Genomic DNA, 24,573 nt, shown 5'->3' on the forward strand with positions numbered 1-24,573 from the left:
AATGCAGATGTATTGACAATATAGCGGTGTGTTGGCACGGAATTATTTGTCGCCATGCTCATGGAAATATCGCCAACGGCACAAAAGAAGTGTACATATAAATTGATGGAATTGAACCTCAAGCATGCAGATGCGCACACTGGATGATGCGTGAAGGATCAAGGAGTGGATGGACAACAACGTCAAAAGCATAGATGGGGTGAGGGCGAACAAGAACGCTGCAAAAACCACTACACATCGATTTTTATGTAGCAGCTCAGAGGATTCCTAGTCACCAAATGGATAAAAAAGCAGCACTTGAAAAGTACACAGGAACAAAACTTTTGCTGAAATCTTGTAGGCGGCACTACGTAATTTCGCCCGTAACAGCAGCTGTAAAACTTTCTCGCCTCATAATTGAATAGCCGCAGCCGCGGGCTTTCAAAACAACTCATCGAGCACGAAATACAAGAAGCCATTGACACAGCAAGTGCCTCATCACAGGCTGCTTACGTGTTGAATTGCAGAAGCACTGGATTCTTGAAACGCTTAAACTTTATACTAAAGTCTATCTCAAATGCACAGCTGCTGGCACGTCGGGGAGGAAGATACTGAGACGTTGCCCTGCTGAACTACGGAAAACAATATGTGGCTGTTTTACACAACATCTCGAGGCTTATCGTACCTGTCACATGACATCCACTCGGTGATTACACAGGAACAGAACACACCAACATGACGCACCAAGATTGACTGAATGAAATCACTTCAAATAATATAACATTTGATATGTCTCGAAAAAGTCATCATTTAGCTTTTGGCCAAACCGCTCCGAAAATACGTTTCCATAAAGCCATATATTTGAAATAAATAAAGATAAGATACTTGAGAGCTTTAAAGTTCGTTGATGTATGTCAAATATGAAACCATATACAACTACACAGTACAGAGAGTTGGGTACACAAGAAAGAAGATGAACTTAGAGATGCACATCTAAACCACGTTTGTTTCTCTAATAATACAGATTTTATCATTGTAATTGAAGTACACTTACGAATAAACAGACACACACAGATATATATATATATATATATATATATATATATATATATATATATATATATATATATATATATATATATATATATATATATATATATATATATATTGTACGTAAAGCTCTACAATGCTGTACATGTATCCATGCTAATTAGCGTCTTTAGGGTCTTTAGCCATTACGAGCGCGCCGTGCTGCGTTTTTAATTATTTATGAACGTTTCAAGCATCTTCATTTGAATACAGGTATCCTAAAGCAGCATTTTAGATGCAACTCTTTCGTCCGTAATGCCCTACAGGACAGGAATAAGAAATATTGGGGCAGAACCTATCTCACAATGATTCGCCGCTTTAATGGGTTAGCATTGAATCAATACAGCGGCACCACCAATTGACACCGTCGAAACATGTATAGGACGTGCATTGCGGTGGGACTGCTCTTTCGCGTTGCCTTTAAGAACACTCGGCGCTATGTAGCACCGCCGCCACCGACGCAAAATCGGTGCGCGGCTTCTGAAACATATGGTGTGCCCCCGAGTGCAAATGCTCAGAAACCCACCATGTGGCAACCGGGCTTCTCTCGCGTGCTTGTTTGTGGACAGGCTGCGCCATCTAGTGGCACTGCTCTGAACTCCACGCGCGGCCTTGAAGACATGAAGTGTGGGACGCTGGTAACTGCGAATGCTGAGAATGGTTTTATCACTTACCACACACTCAACGACGCATGCTTAGAGACTCAAGTTGGGGAGACGTTCATTGAACAGTGGCCCATACGCGGTGCATCGACGGCGCACCTCGCTAAGGCGTTGGGGTAAAAAGCGCTGTTTGAAAAGCACTACATATCCACTGCGTGCATCGGGTTCTTATCCATCATGAACCCTTTTGGCGTGGGTTTGATTCCGCTCATCGTCAGAGAAATTTGAATGCATATTTTTGGTCCTTGTAGAGCGGCACATTCGCAGTGGCACCTATTTAGTTACTCGAGCTGGCGTCAAAGTCGTTCATTGAAGAGTTACACACAACTACTGGCACATACCCAGCCAGTGACCCACGTGGCTTCAAAGAAGCTCATTGAAGACAAGCTTGGTTCAAGTGGCGCATACCTAATGCACCAAGTCGGCGTCAAGGAGTTTCTTTGGACAACGGAGCAACCCACTTTTGCATCTTATCTATGTTGGCGCGGAACAAGTTCGTTGAAGAGTGTCACGTATGTACACAGAGCCAGATACTCAATGACTCAAGTTAGTCCGATGGTTCGTTTTGGACGCTGTTACCTCAGCGCAGCAGCCCCATGCTTGTGCAGATTCGACAACGGAATAATCAGTGACCCATGTAGGCGGGAGAACTGTTAGATGCAAATATACATCGATACAAAGACAGATGCATTCATACATAGGCCCCGGAAAGAGTGTCTAGTACCCAAGAAACGTCAACACATAAAAAATAACATAGATACTTGTATGATTGTATGCAATGACAACCATATTTAAAGCAAATATATTTGAGATAAGCAGACAGCGTCTCCCTGCACACACCCTTGTACCACAGACGTTTTTTCCAGCTCATATAAAATGCTAGCGTAGTCCTTTTACACCCCTAGCTCTTCCATTCGCTCTAGCAAGCCCCATTCACGTCGCGAAGGATGAAAGCAGAACAGCTTACAAAAGTTAAGCTTTTATTGGGGTCTGTTAACATCGCTAGGGAAGACATGAGGTGAAGACAAACACTGCGAGCAGCAGGGACTGGGCTTACGTACACTAAGATTTAAAAATGGGCGAAAAATTTGTGAATAAGAAAACGATCTGTTGCTTTATTGCGGCAAATATGTAGTAAATATCAGCCAACGCAATCCTGCTTTAGCGGCAATGTTGGCAATGGGAGTGATGTCGACTCGTCATTAAATATTTTGGCAGGCGTAAGTTCAAACTACTGCAATTGAAAAGATGATGGAAAGAAAGAAATGCATTTAGTTGCCCGCCTTGTCTGTCTTTCTTGAAGTTACATGTTAAATTAAGACCGAGTAAGGCAGTCCGCTGTCCTTTGTGAAGCGCAGGATTTACCATCCAGTCTGCGATAACTGATGAAAAAAATGGCAAGGTTCAACACCACGCCTGACATGTTACCTAAACACATTGAGTCTCCCGGATGCGAGGCGCTAACATATAGAAGACTGGGAAACACAACATCCATGGTGATCACATTCCAGGGAAAAACGGTACCATATCACATTGAATTTTCCGGCCTTCTTCTCCGGTGTTACCTCTACAAGAGAACCGTGCCACATTGCCAAACCTGCAACGAGACAGGTCACAGAGAGGACGTCTGCCCGCGGCCCCCCGCCACATTCAAGTGCAGGGAGTGCGGCACTTCGCTAGCGACGGATCAGCACGAATGCCACCCTATGTCGGCAGGAATCACCCGACGGCCGCCAAAACCTGGCCCAACAGATTCCTGCTGCCCATCAACCACTGGAAACCGCAGTAGGCCGTGAGAGCAGGCTCCTCGTCTCCGAGGCCACGTGGCGAGCGCTCAGCATCCCGTAAGTCACGGTCCCCGAAACGATGTGGAGCTGTCCTGGAGAGGAGTTGTTCCAAACCGCGTTCCGGTTCCGGTTCCAGGCGCAGGACCTCATCGCGACGACGGACGCCATCCCATGGCAGGACCTCGAGCCATGGTCGTTCCGCAAGCGGCAGGAGGGGAAGCAAGGGAGCAGCGCAGGTCACGCAGCAGGTGAGCTGGGCACAGGTTGTTTCTCGCAAAGCTCGCCCCCCCTGTTGACACAGAGCTGGCACAGGCACACGCCCACATTAGGCGCCTCGCTGAAGAGAACGCAACACTCAAAGCAGAAATCAGTAGTGTACTTGCAGAATTCGTAGCACTTAAACATGAATTGCTTGGAAGAGATAGCGCTACCATTAAACAAAACGCTTCAACCCACTCCCGGAGAAGCGGAAACGGGAAGAGCAGCCAGCTCACACAGTCACTTCAAATCCAACACCGCAACGAGCAACCACGCAGCCCACTGCACCGCAGGGAGTCATACCCGTCCAATATGCCACTCTCCAGAAGGCAGAGGAGGTAGTATCAAAGACCATTCAGAGCATTCAGACATCCCTACAAGCTGCTATGCAACAACAACTCACAGCTATACAACAGTCAGCGGCACAACAACAACAATTCGCAACTCAACGACATTCTAACATTAAGTTGGTGGAACGCATCATGAGACTAGAGGAACACATACTAGCACTGGAAGCTCGTCAAAGGCGGCGCCCCAAGAAAACAGCTCATCAGACCCTACCAGATTTGCCATATTCTCTAGGCTCCCCAGAACCCCATCTTCTGCACGCATCACCACCCCTTAATAACCAAGATGGCTCCTCCTCAACATATATGCAGTAAGCGCGTGGGCTCCCCAGGCGAAACCAGAGTGTGGCAGTGGAATTGCCCGGGCTACAAGAACAAGTATGGATCACTGATACAATACATCCCTTCATCACCAAGACCCCCTGATATCATCGCACTGCAAGAAACGAACACACACGTCCGCCTACCCGGATACGTCACGTATGGCACCGATACAGGTGACAAAGTCTGGTCAGGAAGAAGCTAGTGGTCGTTCAACACCATCTCCAACAATGCGAACCGCTTGCCATTCTGCTCGAAATTATCCCACAGGCAAAAAAGAAGAAGGGTCCCATGTTTGTTCTAAACGTCGACTGTCGGCCGAAAAGCGCGCCATCGGTCCTCAAACAGGTTTTGGGGCAAGCCACGCACGCAGCCGGCAACCATCCGCTTCTAATAGTGCACGACTTTAATGCAGCCCACCCCCTCTGAGGTTATACGAACACCAACCCCACGGGAGGCCTGCTTCACAAAGTTACTGAGGACATGGATCTCACACTCGTCAACTATTCAAAGAATAGCACGAGGCTCAGCACAAGTGTTGAAAAAGACCCGAACCCCGACTTAACCCTCACCAGATGTATCCCCCAAGCTTGCTAGATCAATCTGGAGGAGTATCTAGGCAGCAACCACGCGCTGCCGGCCACCACTCCCCATGGGATCGAATACAAAGCCAGAATAGGCACTGTTCGCCTCATGGATTGCACCAGTCTACGGGAGATAAAAGAAGAAAGCTACAAACGAACAGAGCCAACAGCTTCAGTCAATTAAGGACTGCATCACTCAGCTTCACCAGGATGTGAAGGTGCACACCAAAATGCTAGAAACATCCACCACCACTCCGAGCATCGACGCTCGCTTGCTCCACATATGGGAAGGCCGGCGTAGCCTGCTGAAGCGTTGGAAAAAGCAAAGATTAAATCGCAATCTCAAGAGGCGAATAGCACTACTCACAAAAGGGGCTGCGGAATACGCTACCACGCTGTGCCGAGGAAATTCGCTGTCCCTCTGCGACAGCTTGAGAGGAAGACTGAGTACTTCCAGGACGTGGAAGTCATTGAGGTATTTATTCAACCAGGCCAGCAGCAAAACGGAATCCTACCACAATATGGCCCGAGCAATACACAAATTGCCTGGAAACGAGGCGGACCTCCTTTTGACTTTCAAAGTCCAGTACTGCTCCACACGGCCATCGGAGCCTCTGCCATCCTAACCGGCATCCCTAACGAGCTCCCAGATGAGGACATTCATCTACATGAAGTAACAGCGGTGATAATGGGCTTGAGACGCCACACAGCCCTGGAAATGGACCAAATTACCAGTAAGCCACTTGTGAATCTTGACAGCCCTCGCCACTAGAGCTTATCGCTCATCTTAAGAGGAAGCTTTAGTTCGGGCCCAACTCCGACGCGGCCTATTCAAATACATGTAAAACGCATAAACGTTTTTCTGAGATAACTCCTTCACCAATTTTAATGAAATTTGTTCCATTTGAGAGAGAAAGCTAAATTCTAGTGGCTGTTGCAAGCGGAATTTCGATTGATGTCCTGAATTTTGTTAAAACGATTCTCAAAAATTCGCAAGTTTGAAAAAAATAGAAACACGAAGTTTACAAATTCATAGCTCAGCATCAAGGACAGATATCGCAGTTCTGTAAATGGTATTCATTAGAGCATTCAAAGCGGACAAATTCTGTGTGTCATTTTACATCTTACGGGACCTTGTTACGTTGTGTACAAGGGTTCTGCAAAAACTGTATTTCCATATTACTAATGCTTTTTATATTCCTGTGTAACATACCAATTTTGTTCGCTTTAGATGTATTATTAGATTCAATTAATGGAATTGTATTATCATTTTTCATTCTTGAGTTACAGAGTTGTAAACGTGATAGTTTTATTTTTCGGAAATTTTCGATTTTTGTCAATTTTTAATAAGAAATTGCCGACGTAAACAAAAAATTCGATACCAGCAGTCACTAGATTTTAAGTTTTTCATTTATATGCAACAGACCTCGTTAAATTTGGTGCAGTACTTGCCGAGAAAAACGAATTCTCCTTTTACATGCATTTGGATGGGAGTACCCGAGCTAAAGATTCCTCTTAACGAAGTATGGAGGGAAGAAACGTTCCCGAGGGCTGGAAAATGGCCGAGGTTCATCTGATACCGAAGCCAGGCAAGCCACCAGCCATTCAGAACCTACAACCGATCTCCCTCACTTCGTGTGTAGGAAAGCTCCTACAGCACATCGTTCTGAACCGGCTACAACCATTCCTGGAGGACTCAGGGAGACTACCAACAATGATGATATGATTCCGTCCACACTTCTCAACTCAAGACATCCTACTTGAGCTCAAAGAGGAAGTGATTGTACTAGCGACACGCAACTCCCCCACGGCTATCCTCGCCTTAGATCTTAGAGGGGCGTTCAATAACGTCATGCATACAGCCTTCGTAAAGAGGCTAAACATGGTGGGCTGTGGGGCCAAGACGAATTCCGATATCAGAGATTTCCTCTCAGATAGAAAAGCTATCCGAAAGGTCGGGGACCAAGCCACAAACCCCTTTCTACTGGGTGGGCGTGACACAACAAAGAGCGCAGTGTTATCTCCTCTCCTTTTCAATATCGTCCAATGGGCCTTCCGCCGCTCCTCGATAACATCCCGGGGATCTGACATGGCCTATCTGCCGACGACATTACCATCTGGTCGTCCACAAAGTCCATCGGGGCAATGGAGAGCCGCTTGCAGGAAGCAGCAGACTTGGTGAACGACTATGCTAAGTCATGTGGCCTCAGCGGCGCCCCCCCAAAAGTCGCAGCTACTCCTTGTCTCACCGCGAAAGAAGCACGCATCCGACTCGGCCAGTATCACCATACAACTTGAGGGACGCACCAGTGTTCCGTCTCAGATCGCAAATATATTGGGAATGGTTTCCTAGTCGCATTGCACCAACACAATATTAATTCACAAGCATAAGAATACAACAGCCCATGTTACCCACATGATCCGGCGAATAACAACCAAGGCAAGAGGCATGTGGGAGGCGGACACACTTCGGCTTGTCCAAGCCTTCGTTGCGTCTGGAATAACATACACTATTCCATACGCACTACTCAACGCGAAGGAATTCAAGAAAATCAACACATTAAATCAGAAAGGCATAAAAGCGGGCGATGGGCCTCCCGATCAGTACGTTCACAGAAGACCTACTACGACTAGGAGTGCACAACACGGCCGAGGAGCTGATCGAGGCATATACATCCAGTCAGCGAACAAGGTTGGTGGTTAGGGAAGCGGGGAGGTCCTTCGTCTTACTCCTGGGGCTCTCCGCCCCTATCAGCCATCCGCCACCTCAGACTATGAGCTTACCCCATCCCATCCGCAGCAACATCACCGTACGTCCTCTAGCTCGCAGCATGCACCTAGTGCACCACGCAAAGCGAAGAGAGGCCAGGACCCTGGCCGTACACAAGCAACGCGGGACTTTACCCTCAGAGCCTACACAGATGCAGGGTCTTACACCAGACGTGCAGCCACAACAGCCACCGTAGTCGTTAGCAAAGAACATCGGAGGAGCATTTCGCTCACCCAAAACAACAACCTCCAAGCCGAGCAACCAGCCATAGCCCTCGCGCTCTCCAAAACAGAGGTTGAAGTCATAGTGACCTACTCCGAACAGGCATGCCGCAACTTTGCTAGCGGCAGAATTCATACCACTACGCTCCAGATCATCAATCAAAAGCCACCGACGAGATAAGTCATGATCATCTGGGCGCTAGCTCATCACGACATTCCTGGCAGTGAGGTCGACAACCATGTGGCTAGAGAGTTGACCCACCGAGACGACGCCGAGGAATCTCAACCCGAGCGCATGCACCCTCTAGTCTCGTACCAAGACATCGCACAGCACTGCAAGCTAACCCGCAGAACATATGCACCACCACATAAGTCACTACCTAGATAGCAGAAGCGATTCCTCCGAACTCTACAGGTTAATACATTCCCTCATCCAACCAGAAATCAACTCATAGCCCCTACAATTCTCTTCGGAATGCCGCTTCTGCGCATACGTAGAATGGGCACCATTAGATCCTCCGAACCCTTACCACAAGTACGAGCTTTGGCCATTGGCCAGCTCCGACCTCGAGGATCAGCAACGGCTGATTGCGAGGGCCCAGGACGCGGCCCGAACTCAAGGCATTCTTGAATGAGGACGCCTCTCCAAAGCTGTATTCACCAAAAAAAAAGTTTTTTCTCTCTCTCTCTCTCTCTGACTATACACCGCCGAACTGACTGGCGCTTCTTCATTACAGATGTCTGACGGAGAAAAAGTGACAATCTAAAGAAATGGAAGAAAACAGGGAATCATTCAAGTGTTGGGGCTGGTCTACACTTGGTGAAACTTGCGAAGCATAGGCGCTGGTCAGAAGATCGACTTTATGAGCAGGTTCCTGCAAATAAGTGTCGTGTAGAAAGAAAGAAACGTCGAAAGAAGAGGGGATGGAAGCCACAGCCAGACCAGAATTGAAGCTTTTTTGGTTAGGGCCATCACGGTGTTGTTTTTGGCTAGGATTGCCGACAAGGACGCGAAGGGAGCTATTTGCATTCTACGGCCTATTGCGGAGCATGAGAGACAGGCAAGTATTATGCACACAAACGCAAGACGAGGTGCGACTAGTCGCTCCTTCACGATGTTGAGCATCGGAAGATGATGAGGCTCCGTGGGGTATTCTACCCATGTATTGTTGCATAACGTGGCACGACACCTTTTACTGACGAATCCCGAAACTTGGAACCGATACGCACCTCATCGCACTCCGAGGACACATACTGCGTCACCGTAGCTAAAGCGATCGTGCGTTGATCGACGTCCCGCAGTGAAGTAATGGTTGTGAGGTCACTCCAAAACCACAAGTGGTCGCACACAACACAGGCCACACGAAATCAGTTCTTCACAAACAAGCTCCAAAACCTCGCCGTTGCTTCGATGAAGCGTTCCAAGTTTGCGGGATCGGTTCGGTACATAGACGGTTCGCATTTCTTTCCACCTCGCGGTCCTGGCGGGCAGCGCGCTTATTGGACCGCCACCACGGAAGAGCGGAAGGAAACGAAAGGAGATACGCAAGCGCTTGGAACGCCGACAAAGAGAAGGTGGTGCGAACGTAGGCATGGCCGACGCGCGGGTCAAAGTACAGTAAGTGTTCTTATGAGCTTAATATCGGATAGGGTTTCTATTTCTACTTAACATATTAAAATTATTTTTGCAAGTTGGCGGAGTGCTTAAAGTCTACTTCACCATCGCCACGGGTCGGCCCGATATTGCACAATTTTCGGGATTGGCCCACGTATGGGGAGAAGTCCTCAATTTACATGGTTTGACAGATTCATGCATTTTTCCCCAGGACCTAGCTATACCCGGCTTCATTGCAAAACATTGCGGAGCCATTACACTTTGTGAAGGTAGATGACCAGCAAGGCTGTTGCACATCGCACGGAGTTAGACAAGGGCACACGTATTTATTTCAATCATTTCGTAATAGCAGTGACGATAGCTTTGCGAACCAGCCAAGCCTTTTTAGGCCTTTTGTCCCTGCTCCAAACAAATGGCAGATATTGAATAAAGCTGAATTGAATTGAATTACTGTGATATAGAGTGATTGGTTAGGTTACAACCTCAGAAAAAATCTTGGCTAAAGTTAAATCTATACACGACCGTCGTTGAGTAGTTGACTGAAATGGATTGGTGTGGCACTTCAAATCACACTCTTCTAGCTCAAATTGAGTAAATCAATTCTTGTCTCATTTTCAGATGTCCCCAAAGAAGTCTGCAACGATGCTCACAGGGGTAGCGTCATTGCGGCTAGCCTACGCAAAGTACGTGATCATGAAAGATATCTCACTTAGGTGTACCTGGATGTACACACACTGTAGATATCAAAATTCTGTCTTTGTTTTGTATGGCACAGACATCCTCACAGTTGGTGACATTGTGCTCTTGTGAGTCAAATGTGTATTGCTGTATTTACGAGTACACTTTGGCCTTTGTGTATATTGACAATGCCTCCTGCTACTGAGTTTATATGCAGTTCACAAACGACTTCAGTATACCCATCCACTTGGAACAATTCGTCTTGATGTAATTATTTCATTTCTTATTATTTATTTTTATAATTATTAGGGGCGGGCTCGCGTAAAGCCTGCTTCACCTCCAGTGCTGGTCTTTCCGGTATTGCACTATCCCTGGGATCGGCACACGCTCACCTTTTTTGTTCTGGACGGACAAATACGAAAAGTACATGCTAGGCTTGATTTACTTCATTTATAATAATATTAATAATAATAATGTGAGCATTATATTACCACTTCATCTTCTTCATCTGTAGATACTCATAATCATGGCCAGCGTCATCGTCTTCAGCGCGCGTCCGGTGCAATAAACAGTTGAGGCTTAACAGCGGTCTCGCAAGTGGTGGAGGCTGCTTTCGATCCCTTGGTCCTCTAGGCTTTCGAGTTTCCCTGGAGCTTCGGTGAGACCGCCGCTTGCTCCACCTTTCCGCCAGGATTCCCCAAGAAGATCCCCCAGGAGCCTCCGGCGTCACCGTCTCTGCCCCACCGGCCGTTCCTTCATGCACCGTCAGCACGCGGCAACGCGATCCCACCATGTTCGCTGGCCTTTGTAGTCACGACGTTGATGACTGGCTGGGCAATTATAACCGCGTGAGCGAGCCTAACCGGTGGGGTGACATGCACAAGCTACGCAACGTCGCATTCTACCTCACTGACGTTGCCAGGACTTGATTTCTCAACCACGAGAGCCCCTTGCCTGACTGGGCGGCATTCAAACACCAGATTCGTCAGATTTTTGGCGCTCGCATCGTCTGCTCGGAGGTCGCCAAGAAAAAGCTTGACGGACGCACGCAACTTCCCGGGGAAACATACACCTCTTATATCGAGAACGTCATCGCCCTTTGTCGCCGTGTTGACGCCACCATGACGGAATCTGATCGTGTTCGTCATATCTTAAAGGGCATTGTCCACGTCGCGTTCAACGCACTGGCGATCAAAAATCCAAATACTGTTAACGATGTAATCGCGACTTGTCAACACCTGGACGCACTGCAGGCCATCCGTTTACAACCTGTCGTCGGTGACGCACCACCTTCGTCGGATACCGACCTGCGTATGCTGATTCGGACTCTCATACGCGAAAGCTCCAAGCATGTGGCCTGCTCAGTCCTCCCGTTCTCCAGCCTCAGCCTTCGGTTCCTGGCCTGCGCGACATCATCAAAGAGGAGCTGTCCTCCATGACCGGCGCTGCGAGCTGTGGCCCTTCTTCACCATCCACCTGGCATGCTCAGGTCGCGGCTATGCAGCCAGCGTTCGTTCGGACAGCGCCTCCTGCTCCTACTATTGTCCCCAACCATCTGGCGACTCCACCACCCAGTCCGCTTGCCACAGGATTTTACACTACCCGGCCTACTCCCCGCCCCATTTGTTATTATTGTGACATTCGCGGTCACATATCGCGTTTTTGCCGAAGACGCGCCGTAGCTACGATATTTATGAGAGAGACCCATTGTTTCCTCCGAGTTCTTACCAGCGCCGGCTTACCCCACGCTCACTTTCTCCACCTCCCGAAGCGCCTGGCAACTACCGTCCAGGGCGCCGCCGCTCACCCTGCGCTCTCCGACGCTCGACATCACCCCTGCAACCGGCCACCCGCACTCCTGACTACCTATCGGAAAACTAGATGGTGCAGCTTTTGGAGGGGAAGCTGCATGGCTCGCACAGACTACAAAATCCTCCAGCGTGCCCGGCCAATACTTTATTCGTGTGTGTAGAAGGTGTACCAGTCCTAGCATTGCTTGATACGGGAGCAGCTATTTCTATTATTAGCGCTGGCTTGTGCGCTCATCTGCGCAAAGTTACCGCACCTTACAGTGGAGCTGTTCTTCATGGCGATTCGGCCATCGGCGCAATGCACCGTTAGAGTTTCGATCGACGGGATACACCACCATATCCAGTTCGCAGTGTTGACTTCCTGTGCTCACATGCTTATACTAGGGTGGGACTTTCTCTTTCGGCTTCGACTTTCATCTCGTGCAGCGTTAATTTGACAGAGACCGACAATTCCGACGACGTGCACGAACCGCGCCTTCGCTTACGAACTGCTGACGATAGTATGGTGCCCCCTGGTCGTGAACAACTCCTTGCAGTTGACTCTGACATCACCGATGGTGACGCTTTAGTTGTAGCACTTAGTTGTACGGAGTGCTTGAAGCCTTCATTAACTCCGCAGGTGGGTCGGCCCGGTATTTTGCTACTTCCAGGATCGGGCAACCTTTTTGGCCCACGGACACGACATATGAAGGGGGGGGTAAAGGTATACACCTTCGCTGTAAAATGTTGCAAGGTGATTCAACATGTACTTGAAGTCGATGAAAGACAACGTCTTCCTGGGGGATTCGGGAGTGAGAATAGGATGTATAAAGTTATACTATGGTATGAAGAACTTTATTTAGGTCCTGAGGGATCTGTCTGGAACTGATGCGGGCCGCTCCCACATTGGGACAGAGAGAGAGGGTCACTCTGCCGTCACACGGGCCCTCTGGACAGCCCGGAGTTGGTCCGCCAACACTTCACTGTGCAACATCGGCTGCCACCCCTGTTCACCTTGAAAACCATCACCGGCCAACACGAAGCAGCGCCAAAGCACACGTTCTAAGTCGAGCAAACCCCCACACTTACTACAGTAGACTGAAACCCCGCCGTCCGGATTAATTTTATTCATGACGACCGGGTTAAGTACGTTAGTGTCTGCAGAAGTCTTAATGTTACCGCCTGTGGCCTATTTAGAATGTGGCAGAGGGAATGCCCTGCGCCCTAAGGGAAAGTGCTTGGCGATCTCGTTGTGGGTTAACAGCTGGCCCCTGAACTCAGGAGCGGGAGATCCGGCCTCTTCAGGGAGCACACGGCACATTAATCCTCATGCCTCCCCGTGCGCCACCTCGTTGATGTCACGCGAGGCTCCCTCCACTGACCCCATGTGCTCCGGGAACTATGTAACTGTATGCGAAGTGATGTTCCTACCCCACAGCTGTCTGTTAGCTGGTTCCGCAACAAGTCCCTAAGAGAAGGCTGTAATCGCAGATCGCGAGTCACTAAATACCAAAACTCTTTTTGAATTAATCAGTGCTAGAGCAATAGCCACCTGCTCGCCGACCCCCGGATGTTTGGTATAAATGGAAGCGGCATTTCTAACGCTCCCTTTGCCATCTACGACTACTACCAAATAAGCATGTTTCCCAGTAATTCATGCGGCGTCAACAAACGCAGACTCATTCTCCTTATCCTTTGCTTCTCGCAACAAAGCCCTAGCTCTCGCGACCCGCCTCCCTACATTGTGCACGGTGTGCACATTCCGCGGAAACGGAGGAACCATGATATTGGCCCTAAGGTTGGCGTTCAACTCGTGTGGGGGTGCCCTATCGTGCGGCACAGCCACCGATTTTTCAATTGACCCTAGAATATACCTACTCGCTTGTGTACCTAGGAACCGCTCTCTCTGTTCCGTACGCTGAGCGTCGGCAATTTCATCTAAAGCAATATGCAAAGCCAGTCGCAACAACATATCGTTTGACTTAGTCACAGGGAGACCAAGCGCCGCCTTGACGGCTTTTCTGAATAAAGCACCCAATTTATCTTTCTCCCCCTATTCCAATTCAGCATAGCTGCCACATACGGGAAATGACACATAATAAATGCGTTAACTAACTGAAGCGCACCTACTTCTCCTAAACCCCTATGCCTATTAGAGATCCTTTTTATAAGTCCTATGGCCTCCTCCGTCTTCTTGGTAATATGCTGAATGGTTCTAATATTCCATCCATTCGCTTCAACTACAAATGCCAAGATTTTGATTGCTTCATCTTTGGTTACCAATGACCCTGCCGTACTATTGATCCCAATGCAACGCTCAACTTCCGGTACCAAATCCTTCGGCGTACGACCTAGCTTATTAGATTTCAAGATGAACAACTCCGATTTTTAGTAGAGCAATTGAGCACCATAAGACCCAAATGCCTTCCGTAAGCGTTATCACCTTCTGCAGCCTAGCCTGAAGGTCCACTACGACAGACACTGAATACAGTAACGTCATCCGCGTAGATAGAATAGCCAATACCCTGGACAGTGTCCAGTGTATTAGCCAACTTCGACACCGCCAGATCGAATAACATAAGTGAGAGTACGGATCTCCTGCGAACCCAATTCAAAGACTTCCGACTTTACCTCCCCCAACCTGAGACATGTCCTTGTACCCATAAAGAAAGCATTGTCAAAATAGAAAAGCCGCTGCCCCATATTCAAATCCCATAACACAGGTGGAGTGAAAGAATGTCGGATTTTATCGACAGCTTTTTCCACATCAAGCCCAGTTAGTGCCTTAGTATACCTTGTCTGCCGGTCAAGGAGCTGATGCCTAATCATGGTCATAGCATCCTGAGTCGAGAGGCCGGGCCGAAATCCTATCATCCAGTGCGGAAAGACCCCATTGCCCTCAACATAACGCGTTAGCCTATTTAAAATGACATGCTCAGCGACTTTCCCCAAATATGATGTGAGGAAATGGGTCTGAGGTTTTTAAACCCTATGGCCTTCCCCGGTTTGGGTATCAGAACAGTAGTTGCAAGTTTCCACTCTTGCGGGAAAGAGCCTTCCTTCCATCGGCGATTGATCTCCCGCATAAGGAGCTCAATCGCTCCGTCGTCTAAATTCCGCAACATTTTATTCGTAATGCCATCCGGCGCTGATGCCGATCGACCAGTAAGATTTAGCAGTGCCATCCTTATATCACTTTCAGTAAATTCCTCATGCATGACTGTGTTCTCATCCCCACTAAATTCCAACATCACGTCAGGTATATCCTACCAGGTCTCCAACGGAAGGTATCTCTCAGCCAAATCCTTCAGCAACTCCTGCTCTGTGGAGTCCCGACACGCCTGATGGACCAGCTTACCTATCACAGTCCTCTGATTAGATTTAGTGTTTGTCTCATCTAGTAAATGTCTGAACAGACTCCCGGCGCCTCCCCTCTTAATACGGCCATCAATAGAATTCCATAGTTCATCCCATTGCTGCTTTCAAAGTACCCGACAATTGCCTTGAATTTCCCTACTAACCACTGCTATACGCCTTTCAAAGCCTTGTACGCATTCTTTGACTCCTCTATTTCGCTAACATCGACTTCTTCGCTTCCAACAAATGCACCAGGCGACTATGCATGTGGTCCGTATCAATATCGGTCTGAACCTCTTTAGCGGACGCCTCAACTTCATTTTTAAGCTGACTAGTCCACTGTTCCAAGGTCAACTCACTTTCCTCATCTTCGATTCTCTGCGCTCTTCGTTTCCTAAAGGCATCCCAGTCAACCATCCTGAATGTGCGCTACTTTTCATTAGCCACTACCAAAGTAATCATGAGCATGTAATGACCGCTACCGAAATCTTTATTAGTATTGGACCAGGACGAATCCACCACCCCCCGAACAAAAGTTAGATCAGGTGCGGAATCTCTACATGTCGACGTGCCACATCTGGTGAGATACGAAGGGTGTGTAATAAGAGTTAAAGTCTAGTGCCCGCTGCTATAGTCTCTCCCCCTTAACAGTGCTGTAAACAAGCTTCCACACATGATAGGGTGCATTAATATCCCCTCCAATAAGCAACAGCGTATGCTTAGCCAGATTGGCTGCCCTGGTAAAGAGAGATTTGAAACTCGGCTTCGTGCCACGGGGGCTACTGTACAGGTTAAGCAGGTAAGCGCTCCTCTGAACTCACTTTGCCGGCCTAAAATTACCTCCACCATAATATATTCAATCTTGCAATCCCCCTTGTGAAGGTCATATCTAATATATGCCAACCTCCTATTAATGAGAGTTGCGAGTCCTCTGCCCTGTTCATTATCCTTAACCTCCGCGGTGAAAGCCGTTAAGGTCACATTAGACGTCAATGTTTCCTGTAAAATGATAACTCGAGGTTTCATACCATGCGTTCTAACAAACAGCTGCGGGGACGCCTTCTTATGATTGAACCCCCTATAATTCCACTTAAATATACTAAATGGACTATTAACTAGAGCTATCTTGACCTTGTATAAAGTTATGAAGCGTATCATTTATTGCAAGCCGCGCTGAGGGTGGGGGGAGTGATCGACGTCAGCTAGAGGTTCAATCGCATTCCAGATTTTGGACATCAATGACCATCATACTTAATACTACTACTACTACTACTACTACTACTACTACTACTACTACTAATAATAATCATTGCGATCTGCCATCTGCTTGTTATAGTACTCGAGCCATGCTAGCGATGATCGCATGTATTTGAGCGGCAGACTAGATAGGGACTTCAAATTTCGTTTATCACTGTTGCGATGTCGTTCGGAGAGCAGGTTCAATTGTGAGAGACAGGAACGCCTCCAAAGGTAACAAGAAAGAGATGGCTTCAATCACAGCAGACAAAGTTATGTTCAAATATATTAAGTGCCAATAAATGGACAGAGAGCATGGGTGCAAGCGAGACCAAGCATCCCTACAAAGCGTTCAGACAGACCACCTCCTCGCACTCGCAGTTTCGCTGGTGTCTTACGAAGCTGGCGTGGTGCATCGCTCAATGAACTGCATAAGCGGAGACAGCGAGCGAATCCTCGCAGACTTTGGTTCATTGGCTAGTGGACGGGAGGGGAAGACGTGTCGATGAGAGTTCCCTTCGGGCGTTGGCACTCAACCGGGTCCCTCCGACAGCTGTTGGCCTACCGAACGTTGACATCCGACCCGAGCACCTTCCTTGCTCCGTTTCTTATCTCAGTCTGTCGTGCCGACATTCTCTTCCCCTTCTCTAAGCTGCTTCATTCACGCGTTTTTTCCCGATTCGTTGAGTGATCTTTGGTGGCGCTTGCTTATTCATTTGCCATCTTTATTTTTTCACTGTACGAGCGCACATGCAGCAAGGTGTCAGCTTGCAGTGAATGGTGCACGTGCCCCGGCACACGTGCTTGCATGCTTTGAATATGCCCTGTCATCATTGTCGATGCGTCGTTAAACACTTCACCACAACCACATTTCGAGCGCTAACATGAAGTCATCCTGCGGCATACGCGCCTTCTTTCGAGCTCGTCCTCCAGTTTTTCTCGTACTATTCTCTTGTTATTGTAAGATGAATTCATTCATTGACAACATACCAAATACTGTATTAGTAGGTTATATAGAGTGCGCATTCAATATCGCTACACATTGTGCATAACAGGGCAGTTGTGATGACCCACTTATGGGGGCAAAGGTTCGGGTACTCAATGTTTTAACGGTTCTCTTAGGCGGAGCCTCCGAGAACCCAATTGAGGACAAAGCCGTTGGTTTGAAGCACACACACAAAGACTTTTAATCAAACTAAAAAAGGCATAAAGCAAATAAAAAGAAACAGAAAGCATGCATAAGATAAACACTCAAGCGGACATTGCGGTAAGGAACACACATAGGGCTTTAACGAGGGTGCTAGTCCGGGCTTGCCACGAGGGCGGGGACGCGTCGCAGTCTCGACGCGGCAACGCGGCGACAAGCTGGCAGAAGGAGTGGCGCCGCCCTCACCAAAGGTCGCGGCGTAGGTTGACCGACCGGGCGCCGGGAGCGCGCCAGCTCTGGCGAGGCGAGGTAACGCTGGCGGCTTTGTGGCAGGAGTGGACGGCGGCGGCGTTCTGGCCGGGCAGAGAGCTCGGGCCCGTAGCCCGACTGCTCCCCTCTCGCCCACGGGCACGGAAGCTCGAACGCCGGCCTCGGGCAGCAGGCGGCACGGCAGACGGGGGTGGCGTTCTGGCCGGGCAGCTGGCGTAGAATTCGGGCCCGAAGCCCGACTGTTCTCGTCTTGCCCACTGGCGCAGAAGCTCACCGGCCTCGAGGAGCTGACGGCACGCTCAGGTAGACGGGCGACGCACAGGAACAGGTTGGCAGGAGGCCCCGGTCGGGTGAAGTCCTGGTGGGCTCGGGTCCGGAACCCGACGGCCCGTCTTCAAGGCCCGCTCCGGTGGTTGACCTCCTCCTGCCGTCGTTTCCTGGGACTTTCCTGGCGTCTCCCCGGCGTCTCCCTGCGTGTCCTCTTGCGTGTCGCCCCCCTTCTGCCAGCGCACCACGCTTTTTCTCGTGGTCTGGCCGATTTGGCATTTACTGATTGGCTGCCCGACGCCCCGTGGTCTTTTCTAATTGGTTGCTTTTTTCTTTTGTTGTCTTTCCTGCGCCGCGCGTTCACGTGCCGGGCGCTCTGCGGCGTCGTCGTTTTTCCTCCTTCCAGCTCGGCGCGCGTGCACTCAGCGTCGTCTGCTCTCGACCGTCCCGAGCAGCGCACCGTGTCGCGCACCACACATCACAGCAGTCAAAATAATAGTTCACTCATACCATATCAACATCGAACAAATAATAAAACCAATAATGTCCTTATAATGTCCGGCATAATAAACATAATGTGGGTATTTGGTAGTTTAAGCATATGGAGAATCGATTCCCCTTTTGACAACACGGCGATCATTAGAGACACGCACATTCCCCACACCCTCACTGTAGAGTCACATTTACTCAGATCTCTACACACCACAGTGCAAAGCGTGCGGGGCGGCTAGCTCCAACCTCGACCACATAATATGGGCATGTCCCGCGGCCGATACACACGATTAAAGAAAGTACCACACTTACATGCAATCAGAATCACCAAGCCCGAAAAGTGGTAGGCTGCGCTGCTCAGCACATGCCCGTAGACAGACACTGGGCAAACCGCCTGGCCGACGACTCCGCAAAGACTCGAGGTCTTGCCGCCACCTGAGGAAGGGGAGCTCTGCTGGAGCTAGTCTCTCGGCCCCCGCTCCCTTGACCCCAGCAAGAGCATTTCATCAAGTTTTCTCCATCTCTCATCCCCTTTTCTTTCATTCCATCTTGTTCACTTCACAACAATAACAGAAGTATATTTGCTCTTAGCAAGAGTGAATTTGCTACGGCAACCAAAGTGTTCATTTCAGTGCTTTTAGGCATAAAATCCTTTTAGCTCCCGTTGTCGGCGACGTTCAAAGGACCGTGAGCCGAAAGCCAAAGCTGTTATCCGGGTACACGAACGAGAACATCTAGCACGTTGCATGAACAAAAGGAGATCAACCAGGCAAACAGCCTAAACAAAAAATTCGTTCTCTGGCCCCCGACCCCTTGTACAGGACCAAATTAGATACGCTAGTCATTGCCAAAAGAAGTTAAAAAATGCTTCCTAGCTCTTCCTAATGTGTGTTCACAATATTGTTTCAGGCCGTTCCAGCTTTCGGAAGAGCGTGCTCAGCAGGACAACGAAGAGGACGATCAAAAGATCTCGTTCGTTCGTTGTAGCTATTCTGCCATCTTTGCTGTGACTTCTGTCTGTATATATTGTAAATATAAGTTTCCCTACTTTTTATGGCCTGACATAAAGATGAGGGCGAAATTTAGCTGTAGCCCAAATGATGGCGAGGCATTACTTTTCGGTCGTAGAAAAGTTGCCTTCCGCTTTTGAGAGCGACCAGCTCGCGTAAGCTATCACCTGTTCAACGCCGTTTCTGCTCTTGACTAGAACGGCACCGAGGCCTAGGCTACTGGCGTCAGTATGAATTTCTGTATCCGCGTACTCGTCGAAGTGCGCAAGTACCGGCGGCGACTGCATGCGTTGTTTGAGTTCTTAAAATGCGTCGGCCTGCGGCGTTTTCCACTTGAATTCAACATCACATTTAGTTAGACGTGTCAACGGCTCAGCGATGCGTGAAAAGTCCTTGACAAAGCGCCTGTAGTAGGCACACAAACCAAGGAATCTACGCACTGCCTTCTTGTCGATGGGTTTCGGGAACTGTGCGAAGGCAGCTGTCTTTTGCATGTCTGGATGGACACCAGATTTGCTGGTTACGTGGCCTAGGAACAGAAGCTCATCGTAAGCGAAGCAGCATTTTTCCGGCTTCAGAGTAAGCCCTGATGACTTGATGGCCTCTAGTACTGTCGCAAGCCGCCCGAGGTGATCGTCGAAATTTCCGACCCAAGACGACGACGTCATCCAAATAAACGAGACAGGTCTGCCACTTCAATCCTGCTAGAACCGTGTCCATCACGCGCTGGAACGTTGCAGGCGCCAAGCACAGTCCGAATGGCATAACCTTGAACATGTAGAGGCCGTCTGGGGTGATGAAGGCCGTCTTTTCGCGATCTCTTTCGACGACTTCTATTTGCCAATAACCAGACTTGAGGTCCATCGATGAGAAGTATTTAGCGTTGCAGAGCCGATCCAATGCGTCGTCTATTCGTGGGAGGGGGTATACGTGCTTCTTCGTGATCTTGTTCAGCCGACGATAATCGACGCGGAAACGTAGGGTTCCGTCCTTTTTCTTCACCAAGACTAGAGGAGATGCCCACGGGCTTTTGGATGGCTGGATGATGTCGTCGCGCAGTATTTCGTCGACTTGGTGCCGTATAGCCTCACGTTCTCCCGTAGAAATTCGATAAGTGCTCTGGCGGAGTGGTCGAGCACACTCTTCGGTTATTATGCGATGTTTTGCGACAGGCGTTTGTCGAACACTTGATGACGTCGAAAAGCACTCTTTGTATCGTCGAAGTAAGCTTCTCAACTGTTGTTGCTTAATCATGGGGAGACTTGGATTTATGTCGGTCTGGTTCGGGAACTACGGTCGTCGGGGTACATGCGGCAGAATCCGAGAGGACAAACGCATTGCTGGTTTCCAGAATTTCCTCGATGTATGCGATAGTCGTGCCCTTGTTGATGTGTTTGAACTCTTGGCTGAAGTTTGTCAGCAACACTTTCGTGTTTCCTCCGTGCTGTCGAGCGATTGCTCTAGCGACGCAAATTTCACGGTCGAGCAGTAGACGTTGGCCGCCTTCGATGACGCCTTCTACCTCAGCGGGTATTTGGGTGCCGACCGAAATAACGATGCTCGAGCGAGGTGGGATGCTCACTTGATCTTCGAGCACAATCAAGGCTTGGTGACTACGATAGCTATCCGGCGGTATCGCTTGAACTTCCGACAGCGTCATCGATTTTGACTTCAGGTCTATGATTGCGCCGTGTTAGTTCAGGAAGTCCATGCCGAGAATGACGTCTCGTGAACGCTGTTGGAGGATAACGAAGGCGGCAGGGTAAGTCCGGCCATGAATGGTAATTCTTACCGTCCAGGTTCCAGTCGGCGTCCTGAGGCGTCCTCCAGCGGTTCGAATTTGAGGTCCTTCCAATGCGGTTTTAACTTTCTTCAACTGGGCGGCGATGTGTGCAATCATTACGGAGTAATGAGCCCCTGTGTCCACTAAGGCGGTAACTGCGTGGCCGTCGAGAACACGTCGACGTCGGTGGTTATTTGTTTGGCGTTACAGTTAGGTCTTGGCGTCGGATCACGGCTGCGTCCTGTTGAACTGAAGCTGGAACGTCGCGTCGTCAGGTCGTCTTTCGTCGTCGAAGTACGTCGTCGTCGTACTTCGTCGGGACGGCGGCGTGTCGTTATCTCGTCGAGGTAGTTTCTTCGGTGTCTTTGTCGGCGGCGGAGGATCTTCGTCAGTTAGACGAACAGCAAACGCACCTCCAGCGGTTGCTTCTTTTAGTTTTCCGGATATGGCTTCGCTGACCGGCGCCGTGCTGGGCCAGTGTATGGTCAGCGCTGCGCCGACAGGTAGCGGCCTGGTGATGGCGAACACGATGGTCGTCGAGAGCTCCACTGAGTAGCGGCGAGGTAGTCGGTGATATCGCGCGGGCGTTCACCTTACTGCGGGCGCGGAGCGTTGACGGCGAAACCTGGCAGTCCCATCTCCCGGTATGGGCATCGTCGGTAGACGTGACCCGCTTCTCCGCAGTGGTAGCAGAGCGGGCGGTGGTCAGGAGCGCGCCAAACGTCTGTCTTCCTCGTGTCGCTGCGCTGGGTGACGGGTGGCCGTGCTGGCGGCGGCGGTGGTGGCAGACAGAATTGCAGCGTTACAGGGCCCTGGCGCGATCGTGGAGGGGGACCTTGACTGCGGGCGACGGCGGCGTAGGTCATCGTTTGCGGCTTAGGCTGCGGCGATTCAGGGGCTACTCCGAGTTGTTGGAGCTGCTGACGTACGGCGTCAGCAGTCGAAGCCATTTGAGACTGTGATGATGGGAACAGCTTCTGTAGCTCCTCCCTCACGACCACTCGGATAGTCTCGCGTAGGTCGTCGGTGGCCATTGACAGAACTCCGGCGCAGTTTGTCGAGTTGGTGCGGCGGCCGAGTTGCCGGTTTCGCATCTCAAGTGTCTTGTCGGTGCTGGTGGCCTCGCGAAGAAACTCGTTGACAGTCTTCGGTGGGCTTCGTACCATACCGGCAAAAAGTTCCTCCTTCACACCACGCCTGAGTAGCCGACTTTGTTCTCCTCGGGCATTTCCGAGTCGGCGTGGCGGAATAGATGGCCCATTTCCTCAGTGAAGATCGCGGTTGTCTCTTTAGGTAGCTGCACCCGGGTTTCTAATAGCGCTTGGGCTCGTTCTCGGCGCACGACGCTTGCGAATGTCTGCAGGAAGCCGCTTCGGAACCGTTCCCAGGTCGTTAAAGTGGCTTCTCGGTTCTCGAACCACGTTATGGCCGCGTTTTCCAATGCGAAGACATGTCGCAGTTTGTCGTCGCCGTTCCAGGTGTTAAATGTAGCGACTCTCTCATACGTCTCAAGTCATTTTTCCGCGTCCTCGAACGTTGAACCGCGGAACGTCGGAGGCTCCCTGGGCTGCTGCAGCACGACGGGGGACGCTGGGGCTGCCACTGGGGTGGACTTGGTGGCAATCTTTCTGGTCGTCTCAGGCAAAAGTCCGTGCTCCGGAGGTAGTCCTTTCAGCCTGCGGCTACCTCGCTGGTTCTTGACGACGTTGGTGTTGTCTTCCGCGTGCGGGCTTGGGTCACGGCTTTTTGGGGGCGTCCGGTAAATGAACGCAAAGCACCTCCACAAGATGTCACGTGGTCGTGACGTCAAAGAACACAGTAGCAATACTGTGAAAGGTAAAACTAGCTTTTATTCGGCGAACCTGTGCCCACAAAACAGGCTACACTTAAAGTACAACGAGAGCGGCGAACAAAGTCGGCGATTGTCGAAAATCTGATCAATGGGTTAAGCGCGTCGGCTTTAATACATCAATCGTCGAATGCTCCAGACTAATCGCTGGGACCCGCGTGTCTTCCATAAAGTTCTACATTATTCGCGTCGCGCACACATGCAATCAGTTTACACAAGGTAGGGGCACAGACAGCGGATGGAACCATCGATAACATTCCAGAAACTTCCGATACATGCAGGCGCGTCCTGCGCTGTGCGATAACATTTGTTAGACGGTGAAACGTGTCGCCCGATACAGACAAGTACGCCTGTCATTATGTACCAAACTCTATAGAAAGATGTTTATAGAACGTTTTCGGAACTTTTAATGCGGCCTGTCTCTAGACTGGCTCTCCATTCCCGTTCTAAAAATGTGCCATCATATGACATATGTACTGACTTCTATAAAGGAATGTTTATAGGACATTAAAGAAGCTAAAGTGCGGCCTGTCTAAGAACGGGTCTTTATTTTCACTCTATAAACAGTACCCAGTATCCAGTGCATCGCCGGATTATGGGCCCGATGTCGCGTGCTGGATGCATGGGTCGCTGGGTAGGCGCGGCGTACTGGGAAGCACTGGTTATTGGTGCGAAAAACAGATCTAGCGCGTTAAATACGCGGTGCTTGGACACAATATATATTTTGTGAATACAGAAACAAGCAGAGAGTGTTTTAGTGTAATAAAGAAAACGGATAAATGAAAATGCTCTGACCAGGGTTCGATCGCCGCACCTGTAGATCCCCAGCCCGGCTCATTACCGCTGAGCCACGCAAGCAGTTTTTTTTCTTTATTGCCTGACTTTGACAAAGAAAGAACAGCAATAGCAATACACAAAACAAAATATAAAGGATACAATGACCACGTCGTATTGACATAATCAGCCTGGTAGGGGGCTGGCTTCGCCACATTAAATTTCATTTAGAGCCATCAATGGCTCCACCCTTGACAGCTACTCAGGAGTATCGCCACCGGCCTTCA

At 49.6% G+C, this 24,573-nt stretch overlaps 1 pseudogene; it reads left to right on the forward strand.

Annotated features, from left to right (window-relative positions):
* The first annotated feature begins 9,610 nt into the window (after positions 1-9,610).
* On the forward strand, positions 9,611-9,792 carry LOC142586509 (U2 spliceosomal RNA; annotated as a pseudogene).
* Positions 9,793-24,573: the final 14,781 nt, after the last annotated feature.

The sequence above is a fragment of the Dermacentor variabilis genome, chromosome 6, assembly GCF_050947875.1.
Source record: "Dermacentor variabilis isolate Ectoservices chromosome 6, ASM5094787v1, whole genome shotgun sequence".
Lineage (NCBI taxonomy): Eukaryota > Metazoa > Arthropoda > Arachnida > Ixodida > Ixodidae > Dermacentor > Dermacentor variabilis.